Genomic DNA, 13319 nt, shown 5'->3' on the forward strand with positions numbered 1-13319 from the left:
TGTTTCTTTATGAACGTGACATTGGACAACCTTTTTAGAGGAATTCTTTTCTAGGGTATTGTGCGTTGTTTTTAAACATGTGCCCGTAAATTTTTAAGCCTCCCCTGAGGTCGCCTTCATCATCATGCTGGTGTCAAACCAGTCCGGCAATATTGCTCCAAGGCTGCCGACCTGCGCTAGACACGTCGTCACTTTGTTGAGCTGAGCTCAACTTCTTCAGATCATCATCTCGGCAAGCCGAACAAGATTCCGGCATCGCGAAGGATAAATCATCACCAACATCGCCGCCCCACGGATTACACAGAGCGAGCATACCGGAATCGCCGCACGGTCACTTCATCAAGCCGGCATCGACCACGTCACGACCTGCATTGGCAGGGCCGCACTATTGCTTCTTCAAGCTGGTTTCCATCACGCCGACCTACTTCGACTCATCGGCTGACATCGAGGCTTCGACATCTCGGCTGGACCGGGGGCTTCGTCATCTCTTCATCAACCTACTCCGGAGACTTCGGCGTCACTAGTCGACCAGCTCTGTCATGTTAGCTGGACCGAGGGCTTTGCCTTGGCGAGCCAACCTTTGCCAGCATCGCCATACCGTAGCTTTACCTCCCATCAGGCAATGGGTGTGCGGATCGAGTCCCAATTTTGGGAATCACCTTTCTTCGGATTGCTACAACAAATAAACTAGGTGCTATTAATCCTAGTATTTTTCGCTTGTTTGGGTTTATTTTTCCCAAGGAATTATTACTCTGGTTTGTCCATCATCTGTTCACAGGTCTATAAAATGATGGCCGCATTAATGACGGTCGCGTGGTGGTTCGGTCAATTTCCGTACATAGTCCGGCGAACGCCGCATCCGGAACTCGGACCGACCTGTGAATTCAGGCTTTGCCACGCCTTTACCGCATCACGCCGACGCCCTGCATCGACATTGACTTCGGCGCCAGGCCATATTTCTTTTATTACTCACTTTGCATAAATTAATCATTATGCAACGATTTTCTTAATTATTATTATTACTATTATCTTTGGTTTGCACTATTTTTTGTGCACAGGAAAATGATCCGGGGACTTCGTCGTCACTCTGCCGGTCTGCATTGACTGTGCTATGTCACCACTTCGGCGTGTCGAGCTCTCCGCTCCGCCACCTCGGGACCGGCTTGGGGGATGGAACCTTGTCCTGCATCAAGCTCGGACCGCGTCATCAATACCGAACACATTAGCCAGCTAAGTCGCTTTCATGCTCAAAGTTTTAATTTTTAACTTGTGTTCGGTTCGACCAAGCATTATACTTTTTTGGAAAAAGTTTCTTGTAAAAAATTTCCTTGTCCAAACTTTGTTTGTGACACACATATTCAAATACCCCGTTTATTTGGGGGCTTCCTTTATGAAGCTTTTCCTCTTGCATATGATTATACTTGTATGGCTTCGTTCCTTGTTCGTGTATTACGCCACAATATGCACCATATTGACTTAAGCGATTTGCAAGCTGGGTTGCCTGGCTCCTGTGCTTACCCCTACATTCCCGATTGTTCAACTAGGGAGTAAAGGGAGCACCTCTGCGATTGTCACGACCGGGTCCTTCGAACTCTGACCTCAGACTGGGTGAAGCCGAAAGCTAGCGCTCTTATTGTTTTCAATCATGGTCGGCACACAATGGAACTCATGAGTACAAAAAATCTATTGCACAAGTCTCATAGCAATAATGAGCACCGAAGAAAGGTATCAGTGGGGGTACTATTTTCTTCGAAGATGCTTCTTACACCTCGTCTGTAATATAGCATAAGTTCCCTGAGCGCGCTTTGTCTGTTACAGCCTTATGGCCCGGTTGCCTGGTTATCGGAAACACTGTCGATATTCTCGACAGGTGGAGTACATAACACTTTTCGGTCCCTGACCGAAGAGGGAGAAGCCGACGGTCGGTTAAGACGCGTTTAAAGTTTGGTTGAACAAAGATATGATATAAGTACTTCGGTACATACAATCATTATACATAAAATTCTTTTACCCAAGTCACTTGGGGGCTCTTAAATTTATATGAGCCGTTTTATAATAAGTGTTCTTCTTCTTAGTTGTTGCAAAGTTTTTATTACTATTATTATTCATCACTCCTTTTTTCGACACGAGTGTGCGGTCACTAGCCGGGGAGCCTAATTTCTCTCTCAAAGCCGCTAGAGTCTAGTTTGCTAAACTGGCCTAATGAGAAGTACTCCGCCTTCGGGATAGGAGGTTGAAGCCGTAGGCTGACCCACTTGGAGTCTTGAGATAGGATGTGTCATGTTAAAGCATGACAGAAGCACTCTTTTTTTTCTAAGACCAATTTTCGGATTGGCACCGAACACTTGATCTTGTTCGGATGTCATGTTTTTACTGACGTTTTTTGGTTTTCCAAGCTTTTGGCACTTTTAAACTATTTGTGTGTTTTCAGCACAAGTCTTGCAGTGCAACGCCGGACACCTTTAGAGATTCGGCAAAAACATTCTCGGATATTGCTATATATGCATCGGTTTCGAATTGTGTCTTCGGTCAATAGTTGGGTTGCCCGGCTCCTGCACTTGCTTCATACGTTCCACTTTGTTTGGCTAGGCGTGCAAAGGGAGAACCACTACGATTGTGCTTCTAGCTTACATGGTTAAGCACCTTAGTGGAGAAAGACGAAAACTGACTGTCACAATAAGCGTAAACTGGTTAGCGATCCGACGACTGTGTTAAATGACGAGCCATTCATAACAATGGCCGAAGTGTTTACGGCTTGACCTCGACTGTCGCCGAACACTACCGGGGGCTAGTAACTAGCCTCCCAAACTAAATCCTCAATATTTTGCTCTTACATTAGAGCTGAGGTTTCATGATCATGCTTAGAATGACAACCCAAAGAAAGGAACCGATAGCGGGACTATTTTCTTTGGAAGACATTTCTTATGTTAAACAAGTAATATAACATATCTCTCCGTGTACCTTTGTTTATAAAACCGTATGGCCAGATTGCCTTGTTTGTCGTAAATATTTGCCCTCATAAAGGCTTTATAAAGTAAGACAAACACTCCTCGGCTACTGGCCGAGGAGGTGGAAGCCAATGGTCGGTCAACAAAGTTTTGTACAATGCGGATCCGAGCATTAAATGACGTAAAGTACTTGGATACATAGAGTCATTACACATAATTTGTGACGTAAAGCCAATGGTCCGGTGAGCCACCCTTGCCCGCATTAAGGCTCAGGGGCTACTGGGCTTCGGGATTATTATTTAAAAATATTAAAGGAGCATATCGACCCCCTGATCTAGTGTTGCCACCCGACCAGTGTCTCGGGGGCTACTGCATTGCCTGTCCAATGCAGAAAATTTTATGTGCAATATAGTTTTCGAGGAGATTTTGATCCTCAGGTTGGTCGGCCGCACCCAACCTGAGTCTCGAGGTCTTAGCACGCCGCTTTTAGTGTCCTGAAGTATTCTGCCGAGCTAGGACTTGATCCTCAGGCCGATTTTGCAAATCAACCTAAGTCTCAGCGGCTACTGGGATCGGCGGTCTTATGTCATCCTTCATGTGCATCTCAGGTTTTAGACCGATACGCACCTTGAGGGCTACTGGCTATATATCTCGGCAGAGAATAAATTGCACCAATCAAAAATATTGACAAAAATCGGCCCACATTCGGGGTGGTGCACCACCTCGAAAGCAGTCCGGCATAAAGCTCGGGCGCTAGTGGCTGGCTCCATAGAGGGCATTTCCGGCGTTGGAGCTCGGATACAGTCCGGTGTTGGAGCTCGGATACATAGTCCGGCATTGGAGCTCAGATACATTCTGGCGTTAGAGCTGGGAATCGGTCCGGCGTTGGTGCTCGGCTGCAAAAGATACCTCGAATGCAGTCCAGCGTTGGAGCTCGGACGCAAGAGGACGCTACCGCCCGGGAACAACTTCAAACACGAGGTGTGGCATAAAATAATAAGGCATTGATAAAGGCCGGAAACTTAAAGGGGCTCCTTGGATACCTGATGTGTAAACTCGTCGAATGCATTTCGGCGATCCTCAAGATCGAAGATGAGAAGATTTGTTGAACCGGTTTTCAAGACCGACAACCGAAGATGAAGAACAGTTTGGAAGAATTGAGGAGCGTCCCTAGCTTGAAGACCGGTTCAGGGGGCTACTGATGGTGTCCTGGACTAGGGGGTACTCAAAACGTCATCTCCCGATCTGTTAGATTGGGCCGAGGACCCCCATGGCCGTATACTCATGGGCCAGTTTGGACAGCTGCCGCATACATGGAAGATTCCACAAGACTTGGTGATCAAGACAAGGACTCCTCCCCACCGGCGTATTCGGCTAGGAAACTTGTTATCCTAGGCCTCTGGTGCATTATATAAACCGAGGCCAGGCTAGTCGATAGAGAACATATACAACAATCATACCATAGGCTAGCTTCTAGGGTTTAGCCTCTCCGATCTCGTGGTAGACCAACTCTTGTAATACTCATATCATCAATATCAATCAAGCAGGACGTAGGGTATTACCTCCATCAAGAGGGCCCGAACCTGGGTAAACATCGTGTCCCCTGCCTCCTGTTACCATCGATCCTAGACACACAGTTCGGGACCCCTACCCGAGATCCGCCGGTTTTGACACTGACAGTCTCCATCAGGAATCTGCAGCCTTTTGATCACAACGGGCGAGATCAATTTCAGTCCCTCCCCGCCGTCAACTAGCATCTTCGTCACCTTGAGGTTGCATATTGTTGGTGAGACCAACAACGGCAAACACCCGACCGCAATTGTGCGATCAGGGTGGTCCTCGGCGTCGAAAATGATAGGCGTGTTGGTCCACTTCAGTGGCCTCTGAGCATCGAGTGATGGTTCCGCTGCTGTGATCTCACGCGCCCACTGCTTGAGCTGGCGGTGAGAAGTGTGCAGCGAGGCGACAATGTCAACGCACATGGCCTCCATAGCCTTCTGGAACTCGTGCTCACCGGACTCGTCATCTTCGTCATGATCATCATCTCCTTGCTTCTTGTCGCGGCCCCAAGCGGGCCTCTCTTGCTGGTTATCCTTTCCACGGCGGCCTCCTTGGCCGCCAAGCTTCTTGCCAGACCCCTCAGCACCATCCTGGCCCTTCTCCTTGTCCCACCTCTCATACTCAGCTTTTTGCTTCTCAGCAAGCAGCTCGACTTGCCGGCAGTTCTGGAGGTCATGGCCCTTGGTGTGGTGGATCTTGCAATATTGTTTGTCGGAGCCTCCTGGCTTGTCGGCAGCCGCCAAGGCCCGGCAAGCGGCGCACTTGGCAATTTCCTTGTAGGATCGAAAGTATGTCTAGAGGGGGGTGATTAGACTACTTGACAAAATAAAAACTTAACCTTTTCCCAATTTTAGTTCTTGGCAGATTTTAGCTATTTTAGGACAAGTCAAGCAATCATCACACAATTCAAGCAAGCATGCAAAGAGTATATTGGCAGCGGAAAGTAAAGCATGCAACTTGCAAGAATGTAAAGGGAAGGATTTGGAGAAATCAAACGCAATTGGAGACACGGATGTTTTTCCCGTGGTTCGGATAGGTGGTGCTATCCTACATCCACGTTGATGGAGACTTCAACCCACGAAGGGTAACGGTTGCGCGAGTCCACACAGGGCTCCACCCAAGGGTAACGGGTGCGCGAGTCCACACAGGGCTCCACCCACGAAGGGTCCACGAAGAAGCAACCACCCACAAAGGGTCCACGAAGAAGCAACCTTGTCTATCCCACCATGGCCATCGCCCACACAGGACTTGCCTCACTAGCGGTAGATCTTCACGAAGTAGGCGATCTCCTTGCCCTTACAAACTCCTTGGTTCAACTCCACAATCTTGTCGGAGGCTCCCAAGTGACACCTAGCCAATCTAGGAGACACCACTCTCCAAGAAGTAACAAATGGTGTGTAGGTAATGAACTCCTTGCTCTTGTGCTTCAAATGATAGTCTCCCCAACACTCAACTCTCTCTCATAGGATTTGGATTTAGTGGAAAGAAGATTTGAGTGGAAAGCAACTTGGGAAGGTGGAATATCTTGGTCTCAACACATGAGTAGGTGGTTCTCTCTCAGAACATATGAGTTGGAATGGTGTGTGTGTTCTGATGGCTCTCTCTTCGAATGAGAAGGAGGTGGAGGGGTATATATAGCCTCCACACAAAATCCAACCGTTACACACAGTTTTCCAATCTCGGTGGGACCGAATCAACAAACTCGGTCGGACCAAAAATGTAAACCTAGTGACCGTTAGAGATTTTCGGTGGGACTGACATGCAACTCGGTAGGACCGATATGGTTAGGGTTTGGGCATAACGTAATCTCGGTGAGACCGATTACACAAACTCGGTGAGACCGAATTTGGTACTTAGCTAACCAGAGAGTTGGTCAGGCAAACTCGGTGGGACCGATTTGCTCTTTCGGTGAGACCGAGTGGAACTCGGTGAGACCGAAAAGTTACAAAGGGGAAACACAGAGTTTACATTGCAATCTCGGTGGGACCGATTCGCTCTTTCGGTGAGACCGAAAAGTTACGAAAGGGAAACAGAGAGTTTGCAACCCCATCTCGGTGAGACCGAGATCCTTATCGGTAGGACCGAATTGCTAGGGTTTGGCAGTGGCTAATGATAAGTGAAACTCGGTGGCGCCGGATAGGATGAATCGGTAGGACTGAGTTTGGCTTAGGGTTTAGGTCAAATGTGTATATGGGAAAGTAGTTGAGGGTTTTGGAGCATATCACTAAGCACATGAAGCAAGAGGCTCATTAAGCAACACCTCATCCCTCCTTGATAGTATTGGCTTTTCCTAAAGACTCAATGTGATCTTGGATCACTAAAATATAAAATGAAGAGTCTTGAGCTTTTGAGCTTGAGCCAATCCTTTGTCCTTAGCATTTTGAGGGTTCCACTTTCACATCCATGCCATGCCAATCATTGAGCTTTCCTGAAATAATCATCTTGGAATAGCATTAGCTCAATGAGCTATATGTTGTTATGAATTACCAAAACCACCTAGGGATAGTTGCACTTCCAATCTCCCCCTTTTTGGTAATTGATGACAACATATAGATCAAAGCTTCGACAAATGATAATAAGCATGAAATATATCGTCGCTTTGAGAAGTATGTGATAAGTAAGAGCTCCCCCTAAATTTGTGCATATTTAAAATTTGCTTTGGACTACAAATGCACAAGGAGTTAGAGTCATGGGTTACTCTTCCATGTCACATACATCTTGGTGGAGCGCTTAAAATGATAAGAATGAAATACATGCACTCATCACCAAGAAAAGTGAAAGATCACGTAAGATAGATAAGGTAATAGCATTAAGCAAGCATTAAGTGTAGCTTATGATCAAACACATGATCATCAATGTCTCACAAGCATAGTGACATAGTATCTCAAGCACTCAAAAGCAAACAAGTTCGAAAAACCACCAAATAAAGCAAGAGAGAAAAGCAACACTCTCTCTCTCTCTCGAAGCCTATGATCTATACATCTTCTCCCCCTTTGGCAACAAGTTACCAAAAAGTTCCTAGAAAATGCATAGTGCTAGATCGATGCTCAGGCTTGATCTTCTGGTGGTGGTGGAGTCCGGATCACTCCAAGGACGAAGGCTTCGGTAGATGCTGAAGTAGACGCTGGAGTTGGAGCTGAAGTAGATGCTGGAGTTGGTGGAACTGAGGCTGTGGCTGGTGCTGAGGTGGTGGCTCTTGTGTCAGCAACTGGCACGGCAGACGACCTCGGACCTCTTGGCACTCTGGCAAAGGCATGAGTAGTAGTCCTGCCTCTTCTCTCCTGCATGTCCTCCTGGAGCTGCTCCACTGCAGACTGAACTTCCGTTACTTTGACATCCAAGTCATAGAACTTCTGTTCCATGATTCTCTCTAGGCTCTGCTGATTTTGAGTGAGGGTGGCCAGACTTTGCTCAATCCTCAGCGTGGATGCAATCAAGTAACCAAGCTGCTCTTGTTTGGTCTTCAAGAAATACTCAGATGCCTCCTCTGGGACATTAATCAACTTCGCCCATTCCTCAACAGTGGATTGGTACCTCGTACCCTCAAACATCCATGTGATCCTCCCATCTGGATAAAAATGTGCCGTGGAGTAGAACTGCATTATAAGCTAATCATTCCACTTTGTGAGCTTCTGCCCAACAAAGTCAGCTACTCCACAAGCTATGAAGCTGTCTTGCACTCCAGGATAGTGCTCCTCATTGTCCTTGATGTATGTCCAATCAACCCATCGCATATCACAGACAATGGGCTTCTTATCTAGCAGCACTGTCTCATAAAAATCCTGCTGCTCCTTGGTGTGAAACCTGTAGTCAACTGCTTTCCTTCTCCTTGAAGCATACGGGTCTGCTTCTCTCCACTTCCTTAGTCCTGAATCTCTCCTGAGCTTCATATCCTCAGCCACAGGATGAGCATCATTGTGGTCTGGGATCTTGGGCTTTAGCTTCCTTAGGACATTCTCTTCCTCTTCTTCTGCAGCTATCTCAGGCACTAGGGCCTTGTTCTTTTCAGCAGCTGGGATGCTTCTTGTGTTCCTCTTTGGCTTTGGCTTTGGAGCTGGCTTGGCCTTGGAAGCAGCTCCCCCTGATTTTATGGCATCTCCCATTAGCTTGGGTGCCTTGGGTGCTGGTGCAACTACTTCTTCTTCTTCTTCCTCTTCCATGATGGAAGCTTTGCCAAGCACTCTAGCCACAGTCTTCTTCACCCTTTCCTTTCTTTTCTTGCTCTCAGCTACAACTGGCTCTATGGGCTTCTCAGTTGACATTCTGGCCTTTGACATTGGCTGCCTGCCTGTTGGCCTTTTGATTTTCAGGCCTGGCTTAGTGCCTTGAGCTGGCTCAACTCTCTTGGAAGTGGCCTCTTCCTCTGCCACATAGTCTTCATCTTCGGAATCTGAAGTCCTCTTCTTCCTCTGTCTTGTGGCAGCCTTTGGCAAGTTGCTAGGGGTGCTCCTGCTGCCCTCATCTGAAGAACTTGAGGGACTAGTGCCCTCACTCATCACCACTTGCTGTTCTGACAGATTCTGGCTATCGCTTTGATCAGACATGCTGCAAACTCTGACTGCTGACCCTGTGAACAGATTATAGATGAGGTAGAAAGGATGAGCATCACAAAATGCAGAGATTTTTGCAAAAGAATGATCCAAAAACTTAGTTTTAGTTTCCCACTGAAATCATCTCGGATCTACCGATTTTCAAACTCGGTGATACCGAAGCAGTTTCGGAACCTAAACTAGTGAACTCGGTTGGACCGAGTCACAGTTCGGTGGCACCGAGACTGCTAGGGTTTCACAGAGTTCCAAAATCGGTCACACCGATAAGTAATTCTCGGTCAGACCGAGTCTCACTTGTGCAATGGCATAATCCAAATCGGTGGGACCGAGTTTTTCAACTCGGTGGGTCCGAGATGGTTTCGGCGGAAACCTAAACCTAGAATTCTCGAATCAAAGCTAATCTACGGGCGTATTGACTGGATAGGAGTGTTTCAATCGTGGCAAGAATCATGAAGAACACAATGTGCTAGGAATCAGATTGGAGAATAGCACAAAGATCAAGTCCATACCCTAGTTCGGTGGGGACTTGCTACGGCGGCAACGGCGGGGCAGAATTCCCGTTGACGGCGACGGAGACCAGCTACTGGAGGCGGCTGGCGGCGAGAAGACGATCCGAAGACCACGAGGGCAGAGCAGGCTATCGCGCGGGCGAAGGGGTTCGGAGAAATTTCCAAAATTTTGCCCGTGACTATATATAGCCCGACCCTGTCGATGTGACCGAGTGGAACAACTCGGTGGCACCGAGATTCATAACTGCGTGTAGTTACTGAAACTCGGTGTGATCGAAATGTTCAAATCGGTTGCACCGAGATCGAAAACCTAGATCAACTTAATGATCTCGGTAGGACCGAAAGTGGGGTATCGGTCAGACCGAGAATCATAAAGAGGTTTTGGAAGTTTAAGTCTATGACGAATCGGGGACTCCGAGCGCTCCTCACACAGAGTGGTTCGAATCTGACTTGATCAAATTTTGTGATGCAGCATGAATAGAGTTTGAGACGAGAAAAGCATAGATAGCTAGAGGAGGTTCTTAGGCATTCTTGTCCATCCACTTGGCAAAAGAAGATAAAACCAAACAATCAAAACAACAAGTGGATGTCCTCGAATGAGTAAAATATGCAACCAGCATGCTCACACAATAAGATGGCAAATGAAATATGTGACAAGGCATGCACAACCAATTCTAGCATTTATCAAGCAATTTGCAATGACTAGGTCATCTATATATGAGTATATTGACTTAGGAGTCAAGTGAGAACACTTGATCATAGGTCATACTCATCGTTTAAGCTCAAGTGGGGTTACCACTTTTACATAAAGCATTGTTTTGTTCACATCTTTAGAGTTGCTTTAGCTCAAGTCTTAGAGTAAAGCTCCCCCTAGATGTGATATCCCCCTAAGAGGGATGAACTAACCTTGGGTTTTGTCGATGATGACTTCATGTAGATGTTGAAGATGTGGATGCTCAATGTTGATGTAGATCACTTGGAGCTATCCATTTGAGTGAATTGCACTTGTCCCTTGTCTTACCAACAAGAGGGTTTGTGACTCCTTGAACTAGTGCACGATGTGGAAGTTGATTGCACTTGTTCTTGCCAAAATGATAAGAGTGAGGTATGTTGGCGGAGTCACCCTCAATAACTCTCTAGTTCATCTTCTTTTGGATCCACATCATCTTGATGGGAATCCTTGGAGTTGTAGTCATACTTGATGAAGTGGAACTTGAAGTAGTCTTGGGAATCCACTTGACTAAGGTCTTAGGAGCTTCTTCAAATGCATCAATTTCCTCTTGAAGCTTGTCCTTGCCTTTTTGCTTGTAGTCTTGTGGTGGAAGATCATCTTGAGCTTGTGTCCCCTTGAAAGAAGTATCATACTTCTCTTGTTGAGGAACAAACTTTGTCTTGGGGTATTGATCTTCTTCCCACTCAACTCCATTGGCATTGAACTTTCGTTCAAAACCAACACCTTGATTCTTCCGGTGCATTCCTTTCTTGCGCACAATTTCCTCGAATTGCTTACTCCCGGCAAGGCTTTTGTACACTCCTTTCTCTATAATTCCCTTCAATAAGCTATTTTCTTGCTCAAGTGTAACGTGGCGAAGAGAATCATTAGTAGAATCAAGAGAACTACTAGAAGCAACAATATTGGATTTAATATGATCATTGTTACTGCTAGAGGAAGAATCTTTCTTGTTCTTGTTACTAGACTTGACTTGAGGCATGTAAGTGGATAAGAGTAAACGCTTGGCAATGTAAGAAGAACTTTTCTTGCGGAGATCATCATTGATTGCTTTTAAGAACTCATGCTCTTGCTCAAGATTGAGCTTTTCAAAGCGTAATTTCTCATGAGCTCTTAAAAGTTCTTGATGATCTTCGAAGATAGTTTCATGAGCTAACTTAAGAGTGTTTAGTTCTTTAGTTAGAGACTCAATCTTCTCCTTATCATTGTCATTCGTTTTATCTTGATTAGCATGTTTAATTGACGTTTCATCATAGTATTCATCACTAGAGTTGTCAACATGCAAATCATCACCTAACAAGTCATCTTCATCACTATTGAAATCAACATACTTGGGGTGTGTTACCTTAGGACCTTTGGCCATGAAGCATCTTCCAATTCCTTCATTTGGTGAGTCAAATATGTCGTAGGAGTTGGTTGACACACAAGTGCTAGACCGGCAACACCTTCATCTTGAGTATCTTCGGAGTCGGAGTGATAACTTCTCTCGGAGTGGCTGTCGGAGTCGGAGCCGGATACCCATTCACCAACATGAGCTTGATGTCTTCGTCTTGTGTAGCTCCTTGATGATTTTTCCTTCCTTTCCGAATCCTTGCTTCTCCGTGAGTATCTTCGTTCATAACGATCATCTCTACTCCTTCTCTCTCTTGGTGGTGATTCTTTGCTTCTTCTTCTTGGAGAATCTTCTCTTCACTTGTAGGGAGGCGTACACTCATTGGAATAGTGTCCGGGTCTTCCACAATTGTAGCAGTTTCGCTCTCGACTAGAAGATCTTTTGTCATTGTAGGACCTTGACTTGAAGCTTCTATCTTTGCTTCTACTCTTGTAGAACTTGTTGAAGTTCTTCACCATTAAGCTCAATTCTTCATTGAAGTCTTGTTTCTCACTTGATGATGTAGGGGCTTCACATGAGGCTTTATAGGCACCACTTGATTTGTTGTGAAGTTCCTCTTTATCCTGAAGTGACATCTCATGAGCAACAATTCTTCCAATCACCTCCGTTGGCTTGAGATCTTTGTAATTGGGCATCAATTGGATCAATGTGCACACGGTATCATATTTTCCATCCAAGGCTCTTATAATCTTCTTGATGATGAATCTATCGGTCATCTCTTCACTTCCTAAGCCGGCAATCTCATTTGTGATGAGAGCAAGCCTAGAGTACATTTCAGCGACACCTTCACCATCCTTCATCTTGAACTTGTCAAGTTGGCTTTGAAGAACATCCAACTTGGATTCCTTGACGGAGTCGGTACCTTCGTGCATATCAATCAAAGTGTCCCAAATTTCCTTTGCATTCTCAAGACGGCTGATTTTGTTGAATTCTTCGGGGCACAATCCGTTGAAGAGAATATCACAAGCTTGAGCATTGTATTGCAACATCTTCAACTCATCCGCGGTAGCTTCACGGTTTGGTTCTCTCCCATCAAAGAAGTCACCTTGCAAGCCAACACACACAATAGCCCAAATGGCGGGGTTATGTCCAAGAATATGCATTTTCATTGTATGCTTCCAACTAGCAAAATTAGTACCATCAAAGTAAGGACCTCTACGGTGATAATTTCCCTCGCTAGACGCCATACTCTCCTAGGTTGTGAAACCAAGGCTATGACCACCAAAAGCTATGGAGATCAAGCAAATGGAGACCAAAGCTCTGATACCACTTGTAGGATCGAAAGTATGTCTAGAGGGGGGGTGATTAGACTACTTGACAAAATAAAAACTTAACCTTTTCCCAATTTTAGTTCTTGGCAGATTTTAGCTATTTTAGGACAAGTCAAGCAATCATCACACAATTCAAGCAAGCATGCAAAGAGTATATTGGCAGCGGAAAGTAAAGCATGCAGCTTGCAAGAATGTAAAGGGAAGGGTTTGGAGAAATCAAACGCAATTGGAGACACGGATGTTTTTCTCGTGGTTCGGATAGGTGGTGCTATCCTACATCCACGTTGATGGAGACTTCAACCCATGAAGGGTAACGGTTGTGCGAGTCCACACAGGGCTCTACCCAAGGGTAACGGTT

This window comes from Triticum urartu, chromosome 1 (genome assembly GCF_003073215.2).
Source record: "Triticum urartu cultivar G1812 chromosome 1, Tu2.1, whole genome shotgun sequence".
Classification (NCBI taxonomy): domain Eukaryota; kingdom Viridiplantae; phylum Streptophyta; class Magnoliopsida; order Poales; family Poaceae; genus Triticum; species Triticum urartu.